Genomic DNA, 24,003 nt, shown 5'->3' on the forward strand with positions numbered 1-24,003 from the left:
GTCTTTTCTACCAACCAGTGGACCTTTTGTGGATACTCAGCATACTCATAAGTGGACTCAGAGGATTATGTCACTCACATCTTATGATATCAGGTGGCAAGCTTACAGGATGAATGTGCGCAATGTCATTATGAGTTCTGGAGGGTTTCGTAATGTTCCACTCATAGGAACTAAGGGTTGCATCAACTACAACCCGGTTCTTTCTCTCCGTCAGTTGGGCTTTGTCATGAATGAGAAGCCACTAGATGCTGAGATAGCTGAGAGTGTGTACTTTGAGAAGCGGAGTGATCCAGCTAGATTGGAGCAAGTGGGAAAAGCTTGGGAGACTATTGGTGTCAAGGATGGGTCTGTTTTGGGGAAGAAGTTTGCAATTGATATGCCTGCCTACATTGAATGGGTCAAGGAGAGAGTTGGAACTTTGTTGCTACCCTATGATAGGATGGAACCATTGCAAGAGCAACCACCTTTGATACATTATGAGAATGTGCCTGTTGAGTATTACAAGCGAGCCTTAATGGAGAATCGCCAGTTGAAAGAAAATGAACAAGAAATCCAAATGGAGCTTTACAAAGCCAAAACTGATAGGTTGAATTTGGCTCATAAACTCAAAGGAGCACAAGGTGAAAGTGCTAGTAAGTTGAGAAACAAGAAGAGGTCCTATGAGGAGATAGAGACAATGTTGAATGAAGAACACCATGAACGTTTGAGGTTGCAAAAAGCGGAAGCCAATTACCAAAGGAAGATACGAGACTTGGAAAGGCAACTTAAGGACAAAGACGTTCAGTTGAAGAAGGAGGTAGACCTAAGGCATGCATCAGAGAACCAGCTCAGAGAAGAAGTGGTGGAACTCAAAGTGCAACTGAAGGAGAAACTCACTCCTTTACCTGAGTGTTCAGAGTGTGACCGGTTGATTGATCAGTGCTAGTACCTGAAGACTCTCATTCCTGGAGGACGACGTTCTTAGTTTGTCTTGTTGTTTATTTTGAGAATCACCTCCAGGATTGTTGGATGGGATTCCTTATTCTACTCTGATGATGTGAATCTTTGCTTGAACCATGTTGTATGATCTTTATTGCTCATGATTATAGATGAGATTGTTGATGTTTCCCTTGCGCTCATCATTCTATGTAGGGTGCTTCTTTGATGTCTATGTTACAGGTTGCCATTTTTCAAAGATGGACGAGACTCTTGAGTGCATGAGAAATGAACATAGCATATGCATCATACGCATCATACACATATCATTCTTGCATTACAGGTGTTCTTGAAGAGGTTTCTCATTCTGGTTCCTGTTTTAGGCAGGATTGCTGATCGTCGTCCGCACCGCTACGCGACAAGACTGAATCAACAGAGAAACATGGATCAAGTTCAGGCTGAATTGGCAGAGATGAGAGCCAACATGGCCCAATTTATGAATATGATGCAAGGGGTTGTTCAAGGGCAAGAGGAGCTGCGAGCCTTGGCCCAGAGACAGGAAGCTGTGATTCCACTTGTCAACCGTAATTCGCCAGAGGGAGTCCCTGTTAATGACACTGTTGTTGCCACCATCCCTGTCCATAACTATGCTGTGGGTGATGAATTGAGGGGTATCAGAATCAACGGACAACCTATCACTCCAGAGACTGTTAATGTTCGAGCGGCCCGTGCTCCGGCTCGCCATCTTGTTCCTTTGGTTAATAGACAAGAGGATATGTTCACTCTCCTTAGTGATGATGACGAGGTAAGAAGGACTGAAGAGAGGGATAGAAAAGTTGATGCCCTTGCTGAGAAAATTCGTGCCATGGAGTGTCAGAACTCTTTGGGCTTTGATGTCACGAATATGGGCTTGGTTGATGGATTGAGGATCCCTTACAAATTCAAGGCGCCATCCTTTGACAAATACAATGGTACTTCTTGTCCTCGCACCCATGTGCAGGCTTATTATAGAAAGATCTCCGCATACACTGATGACGAGAAGATGTGGATATACTTTTTCCAAGACAGTTTGTCTGGAGCGTCTTTGGACTGGTACATGGATTTGAAGAGAGAGTCTGTTAGAAGCTGGAGGGATTTGGGTGAAGCCTTCCTGAGACAATATAAGCACAATATGGACATGGCTCCGAGCAGAACCCAACTGCAGAGCTTGTTTCAGAAGACTGGTGAGAGCTTCAAAGAGTACGCCCAGAGGTGGCGTGAATTAGCGGCAAGGGTGCAACCTCCGATGTTGGAGAGAGAGCTGACCGATATGTTCATTGGGATCTTGCAGGGTGTGTTTATGGACCGTATAGGAAGCTGCCAGTTTGGTAGCTTTTCTGATGTTGTTATCTGCGGAGAAAGGACTGAGAGTCTTATCAAAGCAGGGAAGATTCAAGAACCGGGTTCTTCATCTTCGAGTTCCAAGAAACCATTTTCTGGGGCACCCCGAAGAAGGGAGGGTGAGACTAATGTTGTACACCATCGGAGGAATATGAACAGAGGATAGTATCGTCAGGTTGCCGTTGTGACTATTCCAGCACCCCAACCTCAACCTCAATAACAACCACGAGGACAACCACAACAACAACAGCAACGCCCATTTCAGCCAAGGCAGAGAATGCCCGAGCATCATTTTGATCCGTTGCCGATGACATATGCTGAGTTGCTTCCTGAACTGCTAAGGTTGAAATTTGTTGAGCTTCGCACCATGGCTCCGTTGACGAGGATTCCTGCTGGGTATGATGCTAATGTCCGTTGCGACTTTCATTCCGGTGCACCGGGGCATCACATTGAGAACTGTCGGGCTTTTCACCATAAGGTTCAGGATTTGATTGATGCCAAGACAATCAACTTTGCTCCTGTTCCGAATGTTGTAAACAATCCTATGCCTCAGCATGGTGGGCCTAGGGTGAACAATGTGGAAGATGGGGAAGTTGTAGATTTGGTAGTCGATGTTGATGATGTTCAGACGTCGTTGCTTGTGGTGAAAGAACGTTTGCTAAAAGGGGGAGTGTTCCCTGGTTGTGATGAGACTTGTTCAGACTGTGATAATCAAGAGAATGGTTGTGTGTAGCTGAAAAGAGGTATCCAGGGTTTGATGGATGAGGGTTGCTTGTAGTTTGGTCGGGTTGTGAAAGATCGTGGGGTGGTATCAATTGTCACCATTTACTTCAAACCGTCTGAGGGTCCTGGACGTGCTCCAAGAACTGTTAATGCACCCGTAATTATTGGTACTCCGGTAACCATATCTGCACCGGTAACTGTTGGTACTCCTACCACCATTGCTGCTGCTGGTGGAAGACCTGTTGAGAATAGTAGAGCGGTTCCGTGGAAGTATGATAATGCTTTCCACAACAACAGAAGGTCAGAGAATCAGATCAAACCGGTGAATCAGGCTCCAGTAACCATTGGTGTTCCAAATAGAACTCCTGTAACTGTTGGTCCGGCTGTGGACAATGTGGGAGGACCTGGAGGGTTCACAAGGAGTGGTCGTCTGTTTGCACCACAGACTCTGAGGGATAGCAATGCCGAGGCTCTTGCTAAGGCAAAAGGGAAGCAAGTTGCGGTTGAGGAAGGACCAGTGCAGAAGGAAGTGCCTGAGGGTTCTTTTGAGAAAGATGTGGAGGAGTTCATGAAAATCATCAAGAAAAGTGATTATAAGATTGTGGATCAACTGAACCAGACACCGTCGAAAATCTCTATTCTTTCTCTGTTGTTGTGTTCTAAGGCACACCGTAACGCCTTACTGAAAATGTTGAATTTGGCTTACGTACCTCAAGAGATTTCGGTCAACCAGCTCGAGGGTGTTATTCCAAATGTAAGTACGAGACATGGTTTGGGGTTCACAAATTTGGATCTGATACCTGAGGGTCGCAATCATAACAGAGCCCTACATATCACTATGGAGTGCAAAGGCGCAGTGTTGTCGCACGTGTTGGTTGATACCGGCTCTTCTTTGAACGTGTTGCCCAAGAAGGCTCTGATTAAGCTTGATGTTGAAGGGGTTGTCCTCACGCCGAGTGATATTGTGGTCTGTGCTTTCGATGGATCCAAACGATCTGTTTTCGGCGAAGTCACGTTGCCCGTAAAGATCGGCCCAAAAGTGTTTGACATCATCTTCTATGTGATGGATATTCAACCGGCATATAGTTATCTATTGGGGTGTCCCTGGATACATGGGGCTGGGGAAGTTTCATCAAATCTCCATCAAAAGCTGAAGTATGTGTGGAATGGTCAGGTGGTGACTGTGTGCAGCGAGGAGGACATTCTTGTGAGTCATCTATCCTCTTTCAAGTATGTGGAGATGGATGGTGAGATTCATGAAACTCTGTGCCAAGCTTTCGAGACCATTGTTATTGAGAATGTGGATTTTGTTGAACAGAAGAAACCAGGTGTCTCAATTGCGTCCTACAAGCAAGTTGTGGAGGTTGTTAATTCTGGTAATGCAGAAGGCTGGGGCAAGATGGTTGACATGCCCGTGAAAGAAGACAAATTCGGCATTGGTTATCAGCCTCTTCAGTCAGAGCAGGGTGTTCAGAAAGGGCCGTGTACCTTCGCCAGCGTTGGGTTGATGAATCATGGTGATGTCTTTGCAGCAGGCAGTGAAGACGGAGACAGTGACTGTGATATGAACAACTGGGTGCGCCCGTGTGCTCCAGGGGAGATGGTCAACAATTGGACAGCCGAAGAAATAGTCCAAGTTACTCTTCAGACAGAGTAATTTTCTTTTGTTTTTCATTCTGCACAAAAACCCTACGTTCTGCCCGGGGCGTAGTGGTTCATTGTAGGGCCACATCATGTTTGAACTTTCAATGATTATCATTAATAAAGGACGTTTTGCAATCAAACTTGTGCTCACTGTCTTTTTGTTTTTATTTTCATTTTCAAAACAATAAAATGGCAATGTTTTTTGTTTTTGTGACTTTCTTGAACTCTTTTCTAAAATAAAGCATTAAACATCGTTCATGCAGAATCGATCTTGCGGACTCCATTAAAAACAGTTCTGTTATGGCTCAGTATGATTTCGATAATCCCATCTACCAAGCCGAAGAGGAGAGTGAAGAAGATTGTGAACTCCCCAAAGAATTGGTCAGATTATTGAAACAGGAGGAAAGGGTCATCCAACCTCATCAGGAAGAGTTGGAGATCATTAACCTTGGTACTGAGGACGCCAGGAAAGAGATCAAGATCGGGGCTGCTTTGAAGGAAAATGTCAAGAGAGGGCTGATTGAAATGTTGTGTGAATATGTGGAGATATTCGCATGGTCGTATCAAGATATGCCTGGTTTAGATACAGATATTATGGTGCACAGGCTACCTCTCAAAGAAGATTGTCCCTCGGTAAAGCAGAAGTTTCGCAGAACTAGTCCTGATATGGATGTCAAGATTAAGGAAGAGGTTCAGAAACAGTTGGATGCGGGTTTTCTGGCAGTTACCAACTATCCCCCTTGGGTGGCCAACATTGTACCCGTGCCGAAGAAGGATGGTAAAGTCAGGATGTGTGTCGATTACCGAGATTTAAACAGAGCCAGTCCGAAAGATGATTTCCCATTACATCACATTTATGTATTGGTTGATAACACTGCTCAATCTTCGGTTTTCTCTTTCATGGATGGATTTTCTGGCTATAACCAGATCAAGATGGCGCCAGAAGACATGGAAAAGACGACATTCATTACACCTTAGGGCACGTTCTACTATAAGGTGATGCCATTCGGGTTGAAGAACGTCGATGCTACCTATCAGAGGGCTATGACGACTCTCTTTCATGACATGATGCACAAAGAGATTGAAGTGTACGTGGATGATATGATTGCGAAGTATCAGACAGAAGAGGAGCACTTGGTAAACCTGCAGAAGTTGTTTGAAAGGCTGAGAAAATTCAAACTGAGGCTGAATCCAAACAAGTGTACGTTTGGAGTGAGATCCGGAAATTTGTTGGGTTTCATTGTCAGTGAGAAAGGGATTGAGGTTGATCCAGCGAAAGTAAAAGCTATTCAAGAAATGCCTAAACCAAGAACGAAAAAGCAGGTTCGCGGGTTTTTAGGGAGATTGAATTACATTGCACGGTTCGTATCTCATCTAACTGCCACGTGTGAACCGATATTCAAATTGCTAAGAAAAGATCAAGCAATCAGGTGGAATGATGATTGTCAAAAAGCTTTTGATAAGATAAAAGAGTATTTGCAGAAACCTCCAATCCTTATACCTCCAGTTCCTGGGAGGCCTCTGATAATGTACCTTTCAGTAACAGAGAATTCGATGGGGTGTGTATTGGGACAGCATGATGAGTCTGGTCGAAAAGAGCATGCAATATACTACCTTAGCAAAAAGTTTACCGACTGTGAAACAAGATATTCACTGATCGAGAAAACTTGTTGTGCTTTGGCATGGGCTGCTCGCCGACTAAGACAGTATATGTTGAACCATACTACCTTGTTGATTTCTAAGATGGACCCAGTGAAGTACATCTTTGAGAAGCCGGCTCTCACCGGACGAGTGGCTCGTTGGCAGATGATTTTAACTGAGTATGATATCCAGTATACGTCGCAAAAGGCCATCAAAGGTAGTATTCTGTCTGATTACCTTTCCGAGCAACCAATTGAGGACTATCAGCCGATGATGTTTGAATTCCTCGATGAAGACATCATGTACTTAAAGATGAAAGATTGTGAAGAGCCTCTTATCGAGGAAGGACCGGATCCTGATGACAAGTGGACACTGATGTTTGATGGGGCGGTTAATGTGAATGGAAACGGTGTTGGGGCAGTACTAATCAATCCTAAAGGTGCACACTTACCTTTTTCTGCCAGGTTGACTTTTGAAGTAACCAACAATGAAGCTGAGTACGAGGCTTGTATCGTGGGGATTGAAGAAGCCATCGATCTAAGGATCAAAACTCTGGACATTTATGGAGATTCCGCTCTAGTGATTAACCAGGTCAATGGAGACTGGAATACTCATCAGCCACATTTGATTCCTTATCGAGATTACACCAGAAGGATCCTGACTTTCTTCAAAACAGTGAAGTTGTATCATGTACCCCGCGATGAAAATCAGATGGCTGATGCCTTAGCCACATTGTCTTCTATGATTAAAGTCCATTGGTGGAATCATGTGCCACACGTTGCCGTGAATCGACTCGAGAGGCCTGCGTATGTGTTTGCAGCCGAGTCTGTTGTTGATGAGAAGCCGTGGTACTATGATATTAAGAATTTCCTCAAAAGCCAGGAGTATCCTGAAGGAGCGTCAAAGAATGACAAGAAGACATTGAGAAGGCTAGCTGGAAGCTTTTATTTGAATCAGGAAGATGTGTTGTACAAGAGGAACTTTGACATGGTTCTGCTCAAATGCGTGGATAGACACGAAGCAGACATGTTAATGCAAGAAGTACACGAGGGGTCTTTCGGTACCCATGCTGGTGGTCATGCAATGGACAAGAAATTGTTAAGAGTCGGTTATTACTAGATAACCATGGAATCTGACTGTTTCAAATACGCTCGGAAGTGCCACAAATGTCAGATCTATGCAGATAAGGTGCATGTACCACCAAGCCCTCTGAATGTTATGAATTCTCCTTGGCCATTCGCGATGTGGGGCATCAATATGATTGGGAAGATTGAACCTACTGCTTCTAATGGGCATCGCTTCATCCTGGTTGCGATTGATTACTTCACCAAGTGGGTGGAAGCAGCTTCATATGCCAATGTTACCAAGCAAGTGGTTGCCCGATTCCTTAAGAAGGAAATTATTTGTCGTTATGGGGTTCCTGAGAGAATCATCACTGATAATGGTTCGAATCTCAATAACAAGATGATGAAAGAGCTTTGCAAAGATTTTAAGATCGAACACCACAATTCTTCTCCTTACAGACCGAAGATGAATGGTGTTGTAGAGGCGGCAAACAAGAACATTAAGAAGATTGTGCAGAAGATGGTCGTGACGTACAAGGATTGGCATGAGATGTTGCCTTTCACTTTGCATGGGTACCGTACTTCAGTACGTACGTCGACCGGGGCAACCCCTTACTCCCTTGTGTATGGTATGGAAGCAGTCCTACCCGTTGAAGTGGAGATTCCTTCTCTACGAGTCCTGTTGGATGTCAAGCTAGACGAAGCTGAATGGATTCGGACAAGGTTCAATGAGTTGAGCCTTATAGAGGAGAAGCGATTGGCAGTCGTGTGCCATGGGCAGCTGTATCAGAGAAGGATGAAGAAGGCCTTTGATCAGAAAGTGCGTCCTCGAAGCTATTAGACAGGTGATTTGGTTTTGAAGAGGATCCTTCCTCCCGGTACAGATAACAGGGGCAAGTGGACTCCGAATTATGAAGGTCCATATGTTATCAAGAAGGTTTTCTCCGGTGGAGCCTTGATGCTGACAACTATGGATGGTGAAGACTTTCCGTCCCCTGTGAACTCAGATGTAGTAAAAAAATACTTCGCATAAATTGACCCGCTGGACGAAAAGAATAAAAGAGTCCAGGCAAAAAAGGGCATCCTGGCGAACCAAGAAAAAAAAAGAAAAAGGTTCGGGCAAAAGTTAGGGATAAAGAATAAAAAAGAATATGTACACTCGGTAAGTCAAAAACCTGCAGAGGCGGCTTAGGCAAAAATGGGTATCCCGGTGGATTGAAAACCTGAAAAGGCGATCCAGGAAAAAGAGGGATTAAAGCGAAGACTACAGTCTGAGTTATCTGTACTTCATCGCGCTTCAGTGTCTACCATCTCGAAGGATATGACCGGTCCAATCATTCTTCTTAGAAAGCAAGGAATTTGGGAAAATTGAGGATATACGAGTCATAACAGAATTGGAAAATAGTGGATGCCGTGTTCACATTGCCAATAGGATAGTTTATTTCCTCTTTCGGTGCAATTACCTCTTTCTAGGAATTGCTTCCTGATGTATTTGCCTTTATAGGCCATTTTCAATCAATAAAAGTCGTTATTCAGTCAAATTGCTCTCTTATTTTTATTTTTACTGCTTTGTTTGCAAAAACGTCCGAATTTTGATAAACATTGCATCTAAAAACATGAAGGCTAGACAATAACGTGCGAAAAGATAAAACATTTGAAAATCATTTTGAATGTTGAGTACACTCGGGTGTATTTTGCCCATACAATCCCCTGGGGCATGTATGTCTTACTGTTTTGCAGGTTCCTACCATTGATTGCTGGCTAAAGCAGATGGGCCACAGTTTGTTCAAAGTTGTTTCAACACTGTCCAGTAGTGTAAGAAGTTGGGTTGTCCAAAGCAAGTTCATGGCTTGTATCCCCAACAGGGTTGAGAATGCCTTTCCTCAGTAAGTCTGAGGACTGTTAGTTCCCCGGAGATTCTGAAGGTTGCTATTTCCCCAGCGGAGGTGTCTGTGGGTAATTTGTTCCTCAGCAGCCGGGCCTGAAGTGTTGTAATCCCCAGCAGGGTTGAGAATGTTATGTCCCTAGCAAGTTTGTACGTTGCTGTTTCCCCAGCGGAGGTGTGCATTGATGTTATTTCCCCAGCGGAGGTGTCTGCGGGTAGTTTGTTCCTCAGCGGCCGGGCCTGAAGTGCTGTAATCCCCGGAGGAGTTGGGAGTTGTTTATCCCTAGCGAATTCCCCAAGCGGATCGGGTTTAGTGGAGGTCGTCCCCGGTAAAGATTATCCTCTCCCCCAGCAGCAGTGCTATTCCCCCAGTATGATCGAGAGGTCGGAGTTTTCCCAACAAGTGGCTCCCCAGTTGAGTTGGTTTCTCTGCCATTTCGAGAATGTCAGATCAGCAAGTATCCGCAGCAGATTTGTTGTGTCTCCCCACAGAGTTGGAAGATCGAATCAGGAATGGTGGGCTCAGCAAAGTGATCGTTCGCTTTCCCCGCAGAAGTTCCTCCCTTTGCATCTTGCATATAGTAATCATCATTTGCATTTGCATCCTCAAAATGCGTAGCATTTCCATCCAATATGGAGCATTACGCCATAGAAAACTCAAACATATGCATACATGTGTTAAACCAGTTTGGATCATATCCCCAGCAGAGGCGGATCATTTCCAACATCCGTATTGCACGTTTGCGGCAGTTGCTCCTGACAGCATTCATGATTGATAATCCCCAGAGAGATTTATTTCTTCACCCGTCCGTGAAAAGGAAAGCTTGATTCTCCCCAGTATAGTCCCCGACAAGTGGCCGCCTTATCTTGACATATGTATATGTCATCCTTACGATACCAGTAGGTGTCGTGTTGATCCCCGTGTGGGTCTCCTATTTTGGTGTCGATACACATCATCTTTCGATGTCCGTAACGTTGAGTCTCTTTCCCATTCGTCGATTGACGTCTGGTCATGGTTTCTCTTTCCCATTCGTCGGTTGACGTCTGGTCGTGGTTTCTTTTCCCATTCGTCGGGTGACGTCTGGTCGTGGTTTCTCTTTCCCATTCGTCCGTTGACGTCTGGTCGTGGTTTCTCTTCCCATTCATCTGTTGATGTCTGGTCGTGGTTTCTCTTTCCCATTCGTCCGTTGACATCTGGTCGTGGTTTCTCTGCCCATTCATCTGTTGATGTCTGGTCGTGGTTTCTCTTTCCCATTCTTCCGTTGACGTCTAGTCGTGGTTTCTCTTCCCATTCGTCTGTTGGCGTCTGGTCGTGGTTTCTCTTTCCCATTCGTCTGTTGGCGTCTGGTCGTGGTTTCTCTTTCCCATTCGTCCGTTGACGTCTGGTCGTGGTTTCTCTTTCCCATTCGTTCGTTGACGTCTGGTCGTGGTTTCTCTTCCCATTCATTTGTGGATGTCTGGTCGTGGTTTCTCTTTCCATTCATCTGTTTATGTCTGGTCGTGGTTTCTTTTCCCATTTGTCCGTTGACGTCTGGTCGTGGTTTCTATTCCCATTCGTCTGTTGACGTCTGGTCGTGGTTTCTCTTCCCATTCATCTGTTGATGTCTGGTCGTGGTTTCTCTTTCCATTCATCTGTTGATGTCTGGTCGTGGTTCCTCTTTCCTATTCATCTGTTGATGTCTGGTCGTGGTTTCTCTTTCCCATTCGTCGGGAGACGTCTGGTCGTGGTTCCTTTCTTTGACAAATATCAAATCCCCAGTGGAAGCCGCTATTGGTGGATAGCCTCGTTTCTTTGATTCATCCCCCGCAGAGTGCAAATTCCAGGTTCTTTTGGTATTCAATCCCTGTGTACCTTGGAGGTCTGACAGTCGTTGCTCTCATCCGTTCAGGTTCCCAGTTGATTGAATAGGGGCAGCTGTAGCACCTCAAATTTGCACCCCCCATTCATGCATTCATTTCATTTTTTAGGTCATTAACATTACATTAACATTGCATATTGCATTGCATCCTAGCAACAAGAATTGGCATCAAGAGAATTCATCTGTGCAAAAGGGCAAGTAGTTCCTTGAGATGAGAGCCACATGAGTATTATAGAGAGCTTATATGAGCCAAGGTTCATTTTGAAGCAACTTGACCAAGTGTTAGAGGCTCAAAGTCATCAGTGCATTTTCAAATCATTTGAGGCCCATAAAAGTCAACTGAAAGTCAACTGAGGGCTAGGAGGTGGAGAAATGGTTTAATACACTTCATTCATGTCCAAAATAGGTTTATTCATCATGTCAAACATCTACATTGAAGATTTTGAAGCCAGTGCAAAAGTTTCCCAAAATGGAAGTGACCTATAATTTCAAGTTTCCAAAAATAGCAAGTTTTTGGTTCACATTCAACCAAACTTTCCAACATCAAGGAAACTTCAAATGAAATTTTGTTGAACATGAAAGTTGAAGATCTTTCTCTCCCATTTCCAAAAAGTCAAAGATCATGAGCATCTGATGAATGGTTGAAGAATTATGATCAAATGATTGCCAAGGGTGCATGGAACTTCAACAAGCCATAACTTTTGATCCAAAGCTCCAAAATGAATCCCTCTTTTTGCATATTTCTCCTTATGACTCATATTTTCCAAATACATCATTGCATTGCATGAAATTTAATCATATAATCATTTTCCCATGCATGTTCATTTTGGAGGGAAAATACCAAATTCAAATTTGGTGCATCATACATGTTTAATTCCAATTCCAACATGTGCATGAGATGATTTTAAGTGATTTTGAGCATGCACTTGGTACTGTTCACGTTCATTTGCCATGCATAGGGTGAATTTTCCAATTGTGCATAACACCTCATTTTTCATTAAACTTTCATTAGCCAAGCTTAAGTGTGATTAGTAGCATAATTAACATGTCATAAAAATAGATAATTGTAACAGAATTTCTCATTTTAACACATTCTAGATCTCAAATTTTTCTTTCCCTCCATTTTTGCTCTCAATTGAAACTTCAATTTCTTCCACATAACACCTTGATTTTATTGGATATTTGTGTTCTCTGATCATCATTGAGTGCAGATCAAGCCTTGATTTGAAGAATTCGAGCAGAAATCAAGCCGTGCAAGCTCAAGAACATGAAGATGGAATCTGCCATTTGAGCTAGATCTAGGTCGTGCCAAGCTTCAATTATTGCATCAAACTTCAAGTCATCATCTCAGGATTGGATGTGGATCAATTGAAGCCTCAAATCCACTGTCTCATCGTTCTGCTCTTCAAGAGGTACTTTAGTAGCTTTAGCTCATTACTTGAGCTGTGCTTTGCTTGTGGTTGGCATACCACCTAGGTAATCATCCTTTAACTTCATGTAGTCTGGAAGCCCTGTCGTTTCTTTTGGCAGGCATTTGGCTGAAGTCCTCCTTAAGAGGCAATGACTGTGTTTGTTTACTTTTGTGCCATGTACTTCAAGTCCTCCTAAGTGAAGAGGCAATTGGCAGATAGAAGGGACTAGCAGTCAGTCCCCTGCTAATCGTTGAGTCGTCCATTATGCTCGCACTACGTGCTGATGCTCTTGGACAAGTCCCCCAGATCTTGTATAGTGTCAGTCATGTGGAGTAGGGTCCCTCATTCTGGACCCCCACACCTTCTTTGATTCAAGCTCACCCAGGCCCGGGTTAAGAGCTATGAGGTCTTATCCTCATTCCACCTTTCATCTGCTCACCCTGACGGTCAATGTCAGTGGTTAAGAGCCTTAGCACCCATACATTTGGCTTGTTTGTCGAGGTTGATATGACCCCTTGACTAAAGCCCGGCTTGTTTGTCGAGGTTGATATGACCCCTTGACTAAAGCCCAGCCTTGTATGAGCCTCTTGTTTGTGTATAGAGTGTGCTAATTGATTGATGTGATTGCTTGTGTTTGCTTTTGCATTTGTTATTCGCTTTGTTTGAGGAGTCAGATGTAAGACCATTGATTGGCTATCTGTTTCCTGTTTGTTTTTGGAGTTGGATGTAAGCCCAGCGATTGGCATTCCATTTCCAGTTTTCGTTGTTCTCCCTTGAGACTTGCTTGTTGTATCCCCATAGGTTTGCTAGACTCCGTAGTCTCTCGTTTGCATGTCAACTAAGGTAGCACGGTTCCTTCGTCTAGGACTTCCTTTCTTGCGTGAGCATCCTAAAACACCAACAAACTCGATCTTCCCTTAAGAACACGTTAACTCCTTCTACTACAGGTGAGTAAGTCTCTCAAGGTCGAGCATCCGGTAGATTGCGTAGTGACGTTGTTCATCTAAAAAACACAAAACAAATAGAAATAGTTTAGCCGAACTACGACAACTCTGATTCTCATGTTCAGATGAGATACGTAGGCACGAGATGCGATGTCTTGTTGAGTTTGACTGACGACTAACACTAATCCTTGCTGGTTTTCGCCCTTGTTGCGATTCTTTTCTCTCGCCCTCGTTGCGATTGAGACCTTCCCTTTCTCTTGCCCTAGTTGCAATCGAGACCCTTCTTCTTTTCGTGTGCGTTTGTCTGGAGTCCGATGTAAGTCCAGCGATTGGCATTCGGTTTCCTGTTTGTTTGTTGTTTGTTAGGAGTCTGATGTAAGCCCAACGATTGGCCTTCGGTTTCCTGTTTTGTGTTGTGTTTGTTAGGAGATGGATGTAAGACCAGCGATTGGCATTCCGTATCCTATTTGCGTTTGTTTGTGTGTGTTAGGAGATGGATGTAAGGCCAGCGATTGACATTCTGTTTCCTATTTGCGTTCGTTTGTTCGGAGTTGGATGTAAGACCAGCGATTGGCATTCCGTTTCCAGTTGTGTTTTCCTGTGACGTCTCAGCGTCTCCGTTTAGTGTTTTGTTTCGGCGTGCGTTAGTCGAGCTACGAGTGCTCTGATTCTTACTCTGGTTGGAGAAGATACGTATGCATAGGATGTGATGTCCTAGCGAGCACGTTTCCCATGTCCCCGAACTACGTCGACTCTGATGTTTGTTTCTGACAAACTACGTAGGCCCGGGATGCGACCTCCTTCCGAGTCCGCTTCCTCCGGCTTCTTCCATCTGTGTTTTATTCCAGTTTTGTGCAGTCTTTGAGCAGTTATTTAGCAACCTTATTCTATTCTTTTTTAGCGTGGATCCCGTCGAGTACGATGGACGTGAGGGGGTGCTAATACCTTCCCCTTGCGTAACCGACTCCCGTATCTAGCAATCTCTGGTCGTAAGACCATTTCCTTTCCAGGTTTACTTCGAGCGTTTCCTTTCCCTCCTTTGGGATAAATAACGCACGGTGGAGGCTCTGTGTCTTTTCCCGCCGGTTGTTTTTCGCGTATGCGACACTATCATACCTCCAAGGGTCATTTAATAAGTGTTCCTTCGAATTCCCTATTTAAATGGTGTCAATAACATCTTCCTTCCTCTTTTACCATCACGTAACATCTTTCTCATCAGTTTATGTAACTCTTATGCTATCATGGAGCCATGTTGAAATTGTAATGTGTGACCAATCATGTCATCTACCAGCGTTATTAGGAAAAGAGGTCAGACCTGTTCATGTCGTCTACATGCACCCTTAGGTGATCGGGTTCGGCCTGGTCATGTCGTATACCAACATCCTCATGACCGGGGGTCTGACTTGTTCATCTTGTTGCCTTGACTATTCTCCACACACTATCTCATTATTCCCAGTCTCAATAACTCGACCTCGAGAATTCTGGGATGTACACCTTATATTTTACAAGTAAAGTGTTGGGGGAAATTAGGGTGTTACAGGAAGCATGCAAACTATTGAGCTTAAAAAGCATTGGGTGAATTTGGATTTATTCAAAGTGATGACGATGAATCATATTTGTAATAAATTTATACTTGTAGATTGAAACCAAAACAATGTTACATAGAAACTTTGAATTAAATATTCTGTGTAATTTAATTATTATGTTTAAACAATGTAATTTAATATTTAGTGTAAATAATTTAATTAAATATTTAGTGTAAACAATATAATTTGTATTTAACAAAAATATCTTCCCCTCGGTTTTTGACAAAAATTGAGAGGTATGTGGCGGAAGTTTTAAAAATATAAAGATATTGTTGGTTGGGATCGAACCCATGACTATTTAAACTATCTTCTCGGTTATTTTGAAATCGAGGGGGTATAATGGAGAGTTCTTAGGACGCCCTTCGTTACCTTGATTTTGTAATCGAGGTTATATCCCCTTCGCATCTGAGGTAAAATGGGTTATTTGTAGTAGTGTATATGTTGTTATTTAGTTTTTGTTATTGAGTTTGAGTTTGAGATTGAAACTAAAATTATTTTTGTGATTCTTTATGCAACTCTCATCTTGTTCTGCCAAACATGTCAAGAGAATATTATAGTGATATAAATATAGTTGAGTTTATTATATCTGAAATTCTAGTTATCAGACTTTGGATGTCACACGGGTTGTTATGACATCCAATTCTGCACAGACAGGAATTATGCAAAACTTAAATGTAAGTGCAGTAAATAACACAAGTAATTGTTTACCCAGTTCAGTCCAACATGACCTACATCTGGGGGCTACCAAGCCAGGGAGGAAATCGACTATTAGTAGTATCAATTCAAAGCTAAACTCTCCCGTTTACAACTTATCACTTAATCCCTACCCAATGCAATTTCAATCTTACACTAAGATCAGAGTTCCTACTCACTCCCCCTCAATCACCTCAGTGATTACTATCTTTAAACAATATTAAAGACAAGTTGAAGTCACACTTCAAACAACTCTTGATTGTGCTTCACAGCTTTAATCAAGATACACAGCACTCACGCTTAAAAGCTTTGAGCGACACAACACTTACAACTCAATGAACACCCTATGCCACAACAATCATCTACTTGATAATGGCTTGGCTTACAAGTTACGTCTAATACAAGACTCACAAAAATACAGCAGTGAAGTATGATGGACACATAAAATCTTCACGCCTCAAAATCCCCGAAACTGAATGAAGGAACGCCTTCCTTTTTATATTGCAGTACCTGGGCTTTTGCACCTGTATTCTCCTGAATTTAAGGTCACACGAGTTCCCATAAATTCAACATTTAGGTTACTAACAAATAGGCTATTTGTTAGGTTCATTAAATGTAGCTTGGTTGTTGGTTTCCTGGTTTTTCTCTAAGCTGTTGACTTCCTGAAGAATAGCCCAAGAAAAGCTGAAACAAAAAACTGAACAACCTACAATATAGCATATGCTGTCAGGAATGAATGTCACGACATTCAGCTCGACATCAAGGTCCATATGCTGAGTCTGTTTTTCCAGAAAACAGACTGTACAATTTTGCTGACCTGTACATGATCAAAATGACCATACTACAGTAACAGCTTACATTAGTAAATGTTAAAGTGTCCAACTTAACATTTACACATTTGGCCTTAAGTTAGTTCTGTTATTCTCTTGAAGAACAAACTAAGTTACATGCTGAAGTATAGCAGAACATCACTCTGTCTAATGTTCAGTAGCTGCTGTCAGTGATGAATGTCATAACATCCAATTTGACATTCAGTCAGTAGGCCTTATGCCAGGTCTGGTCTTTCCTTGATAACCAGACTGGAAATAAATACTAAGTTCTAACAGAACAACAGCTGTTCTACTTCTTAGTATCTGTTGACAGGTATGAATGTCACAGCATCCAGTTTGACATTCAATAAATCCTGTGTTAGCTAATCCTGCAGTAACTACTCAAGTGTGTCATGACATCAGTCAAGACATCAGAGTACAGTTAGATATTCTAACCTACAATGTAGTCACACATACATACTATGTCATGACATCAGTCAAGACATTTGTAACCAGCTAGTGTTTTACCATATAATGCAGCCAATTAAACACCTACAAACTCCCCCTTTGGCAAATTTTTGGCTAAAACACTTTGATCCCCATAACAGAGTCCATAGCAGCGGAATCACACACCTAGCAGGAAATAATACTAGCTAATACACTCAGAGTGGCAGCACACTCACACACATGGAAGTTAAAAAAAAACTTCACACAGCAGCACACACATACAGAAGTTAAATCTAAACTTCAACACACAGCAGCTGCAGGGGAGGGAATCTGTCACGAGAGTCTGTTGTAGAGACCCACTCTGTTTGTCAGGGGTGGTGGTTATTACTTCCCCTTTTTGTCAAAAATGTTGCCAAAGCCAACAACAAAACCAGAGAATAATGACAGAGTTACAGACTTGGTTTTACTTCACAGTTTCAACCAAGTTAGCATCCACTTGATCTTGCTTCACAGCTTTGATCAAGTAATCACCCACTTTTGCTTTACAGTAGGTACCACCATATCAGATGCCATGATTTTGTTTCTGACATCCAGAACCACTCCTGCATGAACAACATCCTTGAACTCCTGCAGGTACATTGGCCTTCTCACGGAAGGGTGTCTCCTTACCCTCTTGTAGTCACACTTGTTGCAAGTGGCATAGCTGTGATCTGTTGACCAATCAGAGCATAGTACCAATTGTTTAATAGGCAGAGATATTAAACAATACATCCCAAACATCAGTGGTTGCTATAAGGTCTCAGAGAGACATATTCCCAGTTTGCTCCTTAAGTTTTCAAACTGAGTAGCATCCAGAGCCTTTGTAAATATGTCAGCCAGTTGAAGGTCCGTGGCTACATGTACCAAAGTGATCACCTTGTCTTCCACCAGATCTCTGATGAAGTGGTGCCTAATGTCAATATGTTTGGTCCTGCTGTGTTGGATGGGATTCTTGGAGATATTGATGGCACTGAGATTATCACAGAACAATGTCATAACATTTTGAGTGACATTGTACTCAGTGAGCATCTGTTTCATCCAAACCAGTTGGGAACAACTGCTTCCAGCAGCTATGTATTCAGCCTCTGCAGTGGACAGAGAAACACAATTCTGCTTCTTGCTGAACCAAGATATGAGATTGTCTCCTAAGAAGAAACATCCACCTGATGTGCTTTTTCTATCATCAGCACTCCCAGCCCAGTCAGCATCACAGTACCCAAATAGGACAGGTTCAGACCCATGTGAATACATCATCCCATAGTCACAAGTCCCATTGATGTACTTGAGAATCCTTTTGACTTGATTCAAGTGGCTCACTTTAGGCTCTGCTTGGTATCTAGCACATACTCCAACTGCATAAGAAATGTCAAGTCTACTTGCAGTTAGGTAAAGTAGGCTTCCTATCATGCTTCTATACAAGCATTGATCAACACCAGGCCCTCCATCATCTTTGGTTAACTTCAGATGAGTAGGTGCAGGAGTCCTCTTGTGCCTAGCATTATCCATACCAAACTTCTTAACTATGTTCTTGGCATACTTGCTTTGGGAGAGAAACATAGAGTCCTCCATTTGGTTTACTTGCATTCCAAGGAAATAGGTCAGTTCTCCAACTAGACTCATTTCAAACTCAGATTGCATCTGGTGAACAAATTGTTGAACCATTTGTTCTGACATTCCACCAAAGACTATATCATCCACATAGATTTGAGCAATCATGATTTTGCCGTCTTCATCCTTCACAAACAAGGTTTTATCTATTCCACCTTTTCTGTATCCATTTGAGGTCAGAAATTCGGTCAACCTTTCATACCATGCTCTAGGTGCTTGTTTCAACCCATACAAGGCTTTCCTCAACTTGTATACATGCTTAGGTTGGTTAGGATCACAGAACCCTTTAGGTTGTTCCACAAAGACTTCTTCATTCAAGTAGCCATTCAAGAATGCACTCTTCACATCCATTTGGAATAGTTTAAACTTCAGGATGCATGCTACCCCTAACAGCAATCTGATGGACTCAAGCCTAGCCACAGGAGCAAATGTCTCATCAAAATCTATCCCTTCAACTTGAGTGTATCCTTGAGCTACTAGTCTTGCCTTATTCCTAGTAATTACTCCTTTCTCATCAGATTTGTTTTTGTAGATCCACTTGGTACCAATGATGTTGGTCCCTTCAGGTCTTGGAACTAGCTCCCATACTTCATTCCTTTTGAACTGCTCAAGTTCCTCTTGCATGGCAATGATCCAGTATTCATCAGTCAGGGCCTCTTTCACATTTTTTGGTTCAACCTTGGATACAAAGCAGGAATTTGAGCTTATTCCCCGTGACCTGGTAGTCACACCACTATTGGGATCCCTTATGATAAGATCCTTAGGGTGGTCTTTCTAAATTCTGATAGATGGCGCTTTGGTGGTTGCATCTACTTCACATGCAGGAGGAGGTTCCTCTACTTCTTCAGACTTGACAGGAATGTCAGTTGAACTGTCAAGGAATGTTTCAACATCCTCCATGACATCGGTTCCTTCCTCTTTATCGTCCACAATAACATTTATGGATTCCATCAGGACATTGGTCCTGTAGTTGAACACTCTGTAGGCTCTGCTGTTAGTTGAGTATCCCAGAAATATACCCTCATCACTTTTCGGATCTAGCTTTCTTCTCTGTTCACGATCTGTGAGAATGTAGCATTTACTTCCAAAGATATGAAAGTACTTCACAGTAGGTTTTCTGCCTTTCCATATTTCATACAGAGTGGAGGAGGTTCCTTTTCTCAAGGTGACTCTGTTGTGAACATAGCACGCGGTATTCATTGCTTCAGCCCAAAAGTGCATGGGGAGCTTCTTTGCATGAATCATTGCTCTGGCAGATTCTTGAATAGTTCTATTTTTTCTTTCAACTATCCCATTCTGCTGGGGAGTTATAGGGGAGGAGAACTCATGACTTATTCCTTCAGACGAGCAAAACTCATCAAACTTGGAGTTCTTGAACTCCGTACCATGATCACTCCTAATTCGGACCACACAACTGTCCTTTTCCCTTTGAAGTCTGATGCACAGGTCTTTGAAGACATCGAATGTATCTGACTTCTCTCTGATGAAGCTTATCCACATGTATCTGGAATGGTCATCAACCACCACGTAGGCATATCTCTTCCCACCAAGACTTTCAACCTGCATAGGTCCCATTAAGTCCATATGCAACAGTTCCAGAACTCTGGAAGTTGTAGGATGTCCCAGCTTCGGATGTGACATCTTGGTTTGCTTGCCCACTTGGCATTCACCACAGACTCTTCCTTCATCAATAAGCAGCTTTGGGATCCCTCTGACTGCTTCCTTGGATATAATCTTCTTCATTCCCCTTAAGTGGAGATGTCCAAGGCGTCTATGCCACATCTTCACCTCCTGTTCTTCCTTGGTTGAGGAGCATATTGTAGAAAAGTTAGAGACTTTAGGTTCCCACAGATAGCAGTTATCTTTGGACCTGGTTCCTCTCATAACTTCCTGATTGTCACCATTAGCCACAATGCAAAGCTCCTTAGTAAACTGAACATGAAACCCTTGATCACACAGCTGACTTATGCTGATGAGGTTTGCAGTTAGTCCTCTTACTAACAGCACATTATTCAGTTTTGGAACTCCAGAGCAGTCCAGCTTACCCACCCCTTTTATTTTACCTTTGGCACCATCACCAAAGGTCACATAGCTGGTAGTGTGAGGTTGAATATCCACCAGTAGATTTTCCATACCAGTCATATGTCTTGAGCATCCACTGTCAAAGTACCAGTCTTCTCTGGTAAAGGCCCTTAGAGCAGTGTGTGCTATCCTAGCATACCATTGTTGCTTCTTGATGGGAACATAGCGCTTATATGGTTTATGCTTAGGCCTGACATGCGTGGCTTGGTTAGGGAAACCATGAATCCAGTAGCAGAAGGCTTTTATATGACCAAGCCTACCACAGTGGTGACACCTCCACTCCTGGTATTTCCTCTTCTGATGATCATTCATCCTAGTTCCTCGATGTTGAGACATTGGCTTTGACTTCCGCTTGAACTTCTGAACTTTTGCCTTTGGGCGTTTGTGTTCAGCTGAGGATCTTTTCCCAAATCCTAGGCCAGATTTGGTTCCAGACTGCTGTCCCACCTTTAGTATCTCTTCCAAGATGTCAGTTCCCTTATTCATCATTCTGATGGATTTGGTCATCTGATTTAGCTTGGAGGTCAGCAGGGCTATCTCACCATTTAGACCCTCTATGACAGACAGTTGCTTCTGTCTCTCATCTTCCAGTTCCTTGATGAGGTTCTTCTGTTTTTCTCCTTGTGCACGCACTTCTGCACTGGTGGTACATAGCTTCTTATAGGCTGCAGCAAGTTCATCAAAGGTCAGTTCATCTGCACTTGAGTCATCATCAGAGGCACAAACACTGGTTAGTGCAGTGACATGTTTGGCAGATTCTCCTTCAGATTCACTTTCAGAATCTCCTTCAGACCATGTGATAGTTAGCCCCTTCTGTTTCATCTTGAGATAAGTAGGACATTCAGCTCTGACGTGTCCATACCCTTCACAACCATGACACTGGATTCCCTTGCCTTGGTTGAACTTTTCTTCAGAAGTTGATCTTTTCCTGATGTCAGACGGGATGTTCTTGACATTAGGTCTCCCTCTTTGATCAATCTTCTTCACGAACTTGTTGAACTGTCTCCCAAGCATGGCTAAGGCTTCTGATATACTTTCATCACCTTCAGTATATCCTGCTTCTGACTCCTCTTCAGCATTAGATACAAAAGCTATGCTTTTGTTCTTCTTTTCAGCATTCTCACACAAGCCCATTTCAAAGGTTTGAAGAGAACCAATGAGCTCATCCACCTTCATATTGCAGATGTCCTGTGCCTCCTCTATGGCTGTGACCTTTATAGCAAATCTCTTAGGCAAGGACCTGAGAATCTTTCTTACAAGTTTCTCTTCAGCCATTTTCTCACCTAGTCCACCAGAGGTGTTTGCAATTTCAAGAATATTCATGTGAAAGTCATGAATAGTCTCATCCTCTTTCATCCTCAGATTTTCAAACTTGGTGGTCAGCATCTGAAGTTTGGACATCTTCACCTTGGAAGTACCTTCATGAGTTACCTTGAGGGTATCCCAAACTTCCTTAGCTAGTTCACAGTGGTGTACCAGCCTGAAGATGTTCTTACTGATTCCATTGAACAATGCATTCAAGGCCTTGGAATTTCCAAGAGCTAATGCCTCTTGCTCTTTGTCCCACTCTTCTTCAGGAATCTGCACACTGACTCCATCTTCACCTGTCCTCATTGGATGTTCCCATCCTTTGTTGACAGCTCTCCAGACTTTGCTGTCTAGAGACCTTAAGAAGGCTATCATACGAGGCTTCCAGTCATCATAATTAGAGCCATCCAACATGGGTGGTCTGTTTGAGTGTCCTAAATCCTTGTCCATGGTACTAGAAAGTAACTTCCCTAGATCTCACCCAGAAATTCACAGGCAGGGTGCCTGCTCTGATGCCAATTGAAATTCTAGTTATCAGACTTTGGATGTCACACGGGTTGTTATGACATCCAATTCTGCACAGACAGGAATTATGCAGAACTTAAACGTAAGTGCAGTAAATAACATAAGTAATTGTTTACCCAGTTCAGTCCAACATGACCTATATCTGGGGGCTACCAAGCCAGGGAGGAAATCCACTATTAGTAGTATCAATTCAAAGCTAAACTCACCCGTTTACAACTTATCACTTAATCCCTACCCAATGCAATTTCAATCTTACACTAAGATCAGAGTTCCTACTCACTCCCCCTCAATCACCTCAGTGATTACTATCTTTAAACAATATTAAAGACAAGTTGAAGTCACACTTCAAACAACTCTTGATTGTGCTTCACAGCTTTAATCAAGATACACAGCACTCACGCTTAAAAGCTTTGAGCGACACAACACTTACAACTCAATGAACACCCTATGCCACAACAATCATCTACTTGATAATGGCTTGGCTTACAAGTTACGTCTAATACAAGACTCACAAAAATACAGCAGTGAAGTATGATGGACACATAAAATCTTCACGCCTCAAAATCCCCGAAACTGAATGAAGGAACGCCTTCCTTTTTATATTGCAGTACCTGGGCTTTTGCACCTGTATTCTCCTGAATTTAAGGTCACACGAGTTCCCATAAATTCAACATTTAGGTTACTAACAAATAGGCTATTTGTTAGGTTCATTAAATGTAGCTTGGTTGTTGGTTTCCTGGTTTTTCTCTAAGCTGTTGACTTCCTGAAGAATAGCCCAAGAAAAGCTGAAACAAAAAACTGAACAACCTACAATATAGCATATGCTGTCAGGAATGAATGTCACGACATTCAGCTCGACATCAAGGTCCATATGCTGAGTCTGTTTTTCCAGAAAACAGACTGTACAATTTTGTTGACCTGTACATGATCAAAATGACCATACTACAGTAACAACTTACATTAGTAAATGTTAAAGTGTCCAACTTAACATTTACACATTTGGCCTTAAGTTAGTTCTGTTATTCTCTTGAAGAACAAACTAAGTTACATGCTGAAGTATAGCAGAACATCACTCTGTCTAATGTTCAGTAGCTGCTGTCAGTGATGAATGTCATAACATCCAATTTGACATTCAGTCAGTAGGCCTTATGCCAGGTCTGGTCTTTCCTTGATAACCAGACTGGAAATAAATACTAAGTTCTAACAGAACAACAGCTGTTCTACTTCTTAGTATCTGTTGACAGGTATGAATGTCACAGCATCCAGTTTGACATTCAATAAATCCTGTGTTAGCTAATCCTGCAGTAACTACTCAAGTGTGTCATGACATCAGTCAAGACATCAGAGTACAGTTAGATATTCTAACCTACAATGTAGTCACACATACATACTATGTCATGACATCAGTCAAGACATTTGTAACCAGCTAGTGTTTTACC

The sequence above is a fragment of the Lathyrus oleraceus genome, chromosome 3 (assembly GCF_024323335.1).
Source record: "Lathyrus oleraceus cultivar Zhongwan6 chromosome 3, CAAS_Psat_ZW6_1.0, whole genome shotgun sequence".
Lineage (NCBI taxonomy): Eukaryota > Viridiplantae > Streptophyta > Magnoliopsida > Fabales > Fabaceae > Lathyrus > Lathyrus oleraceus.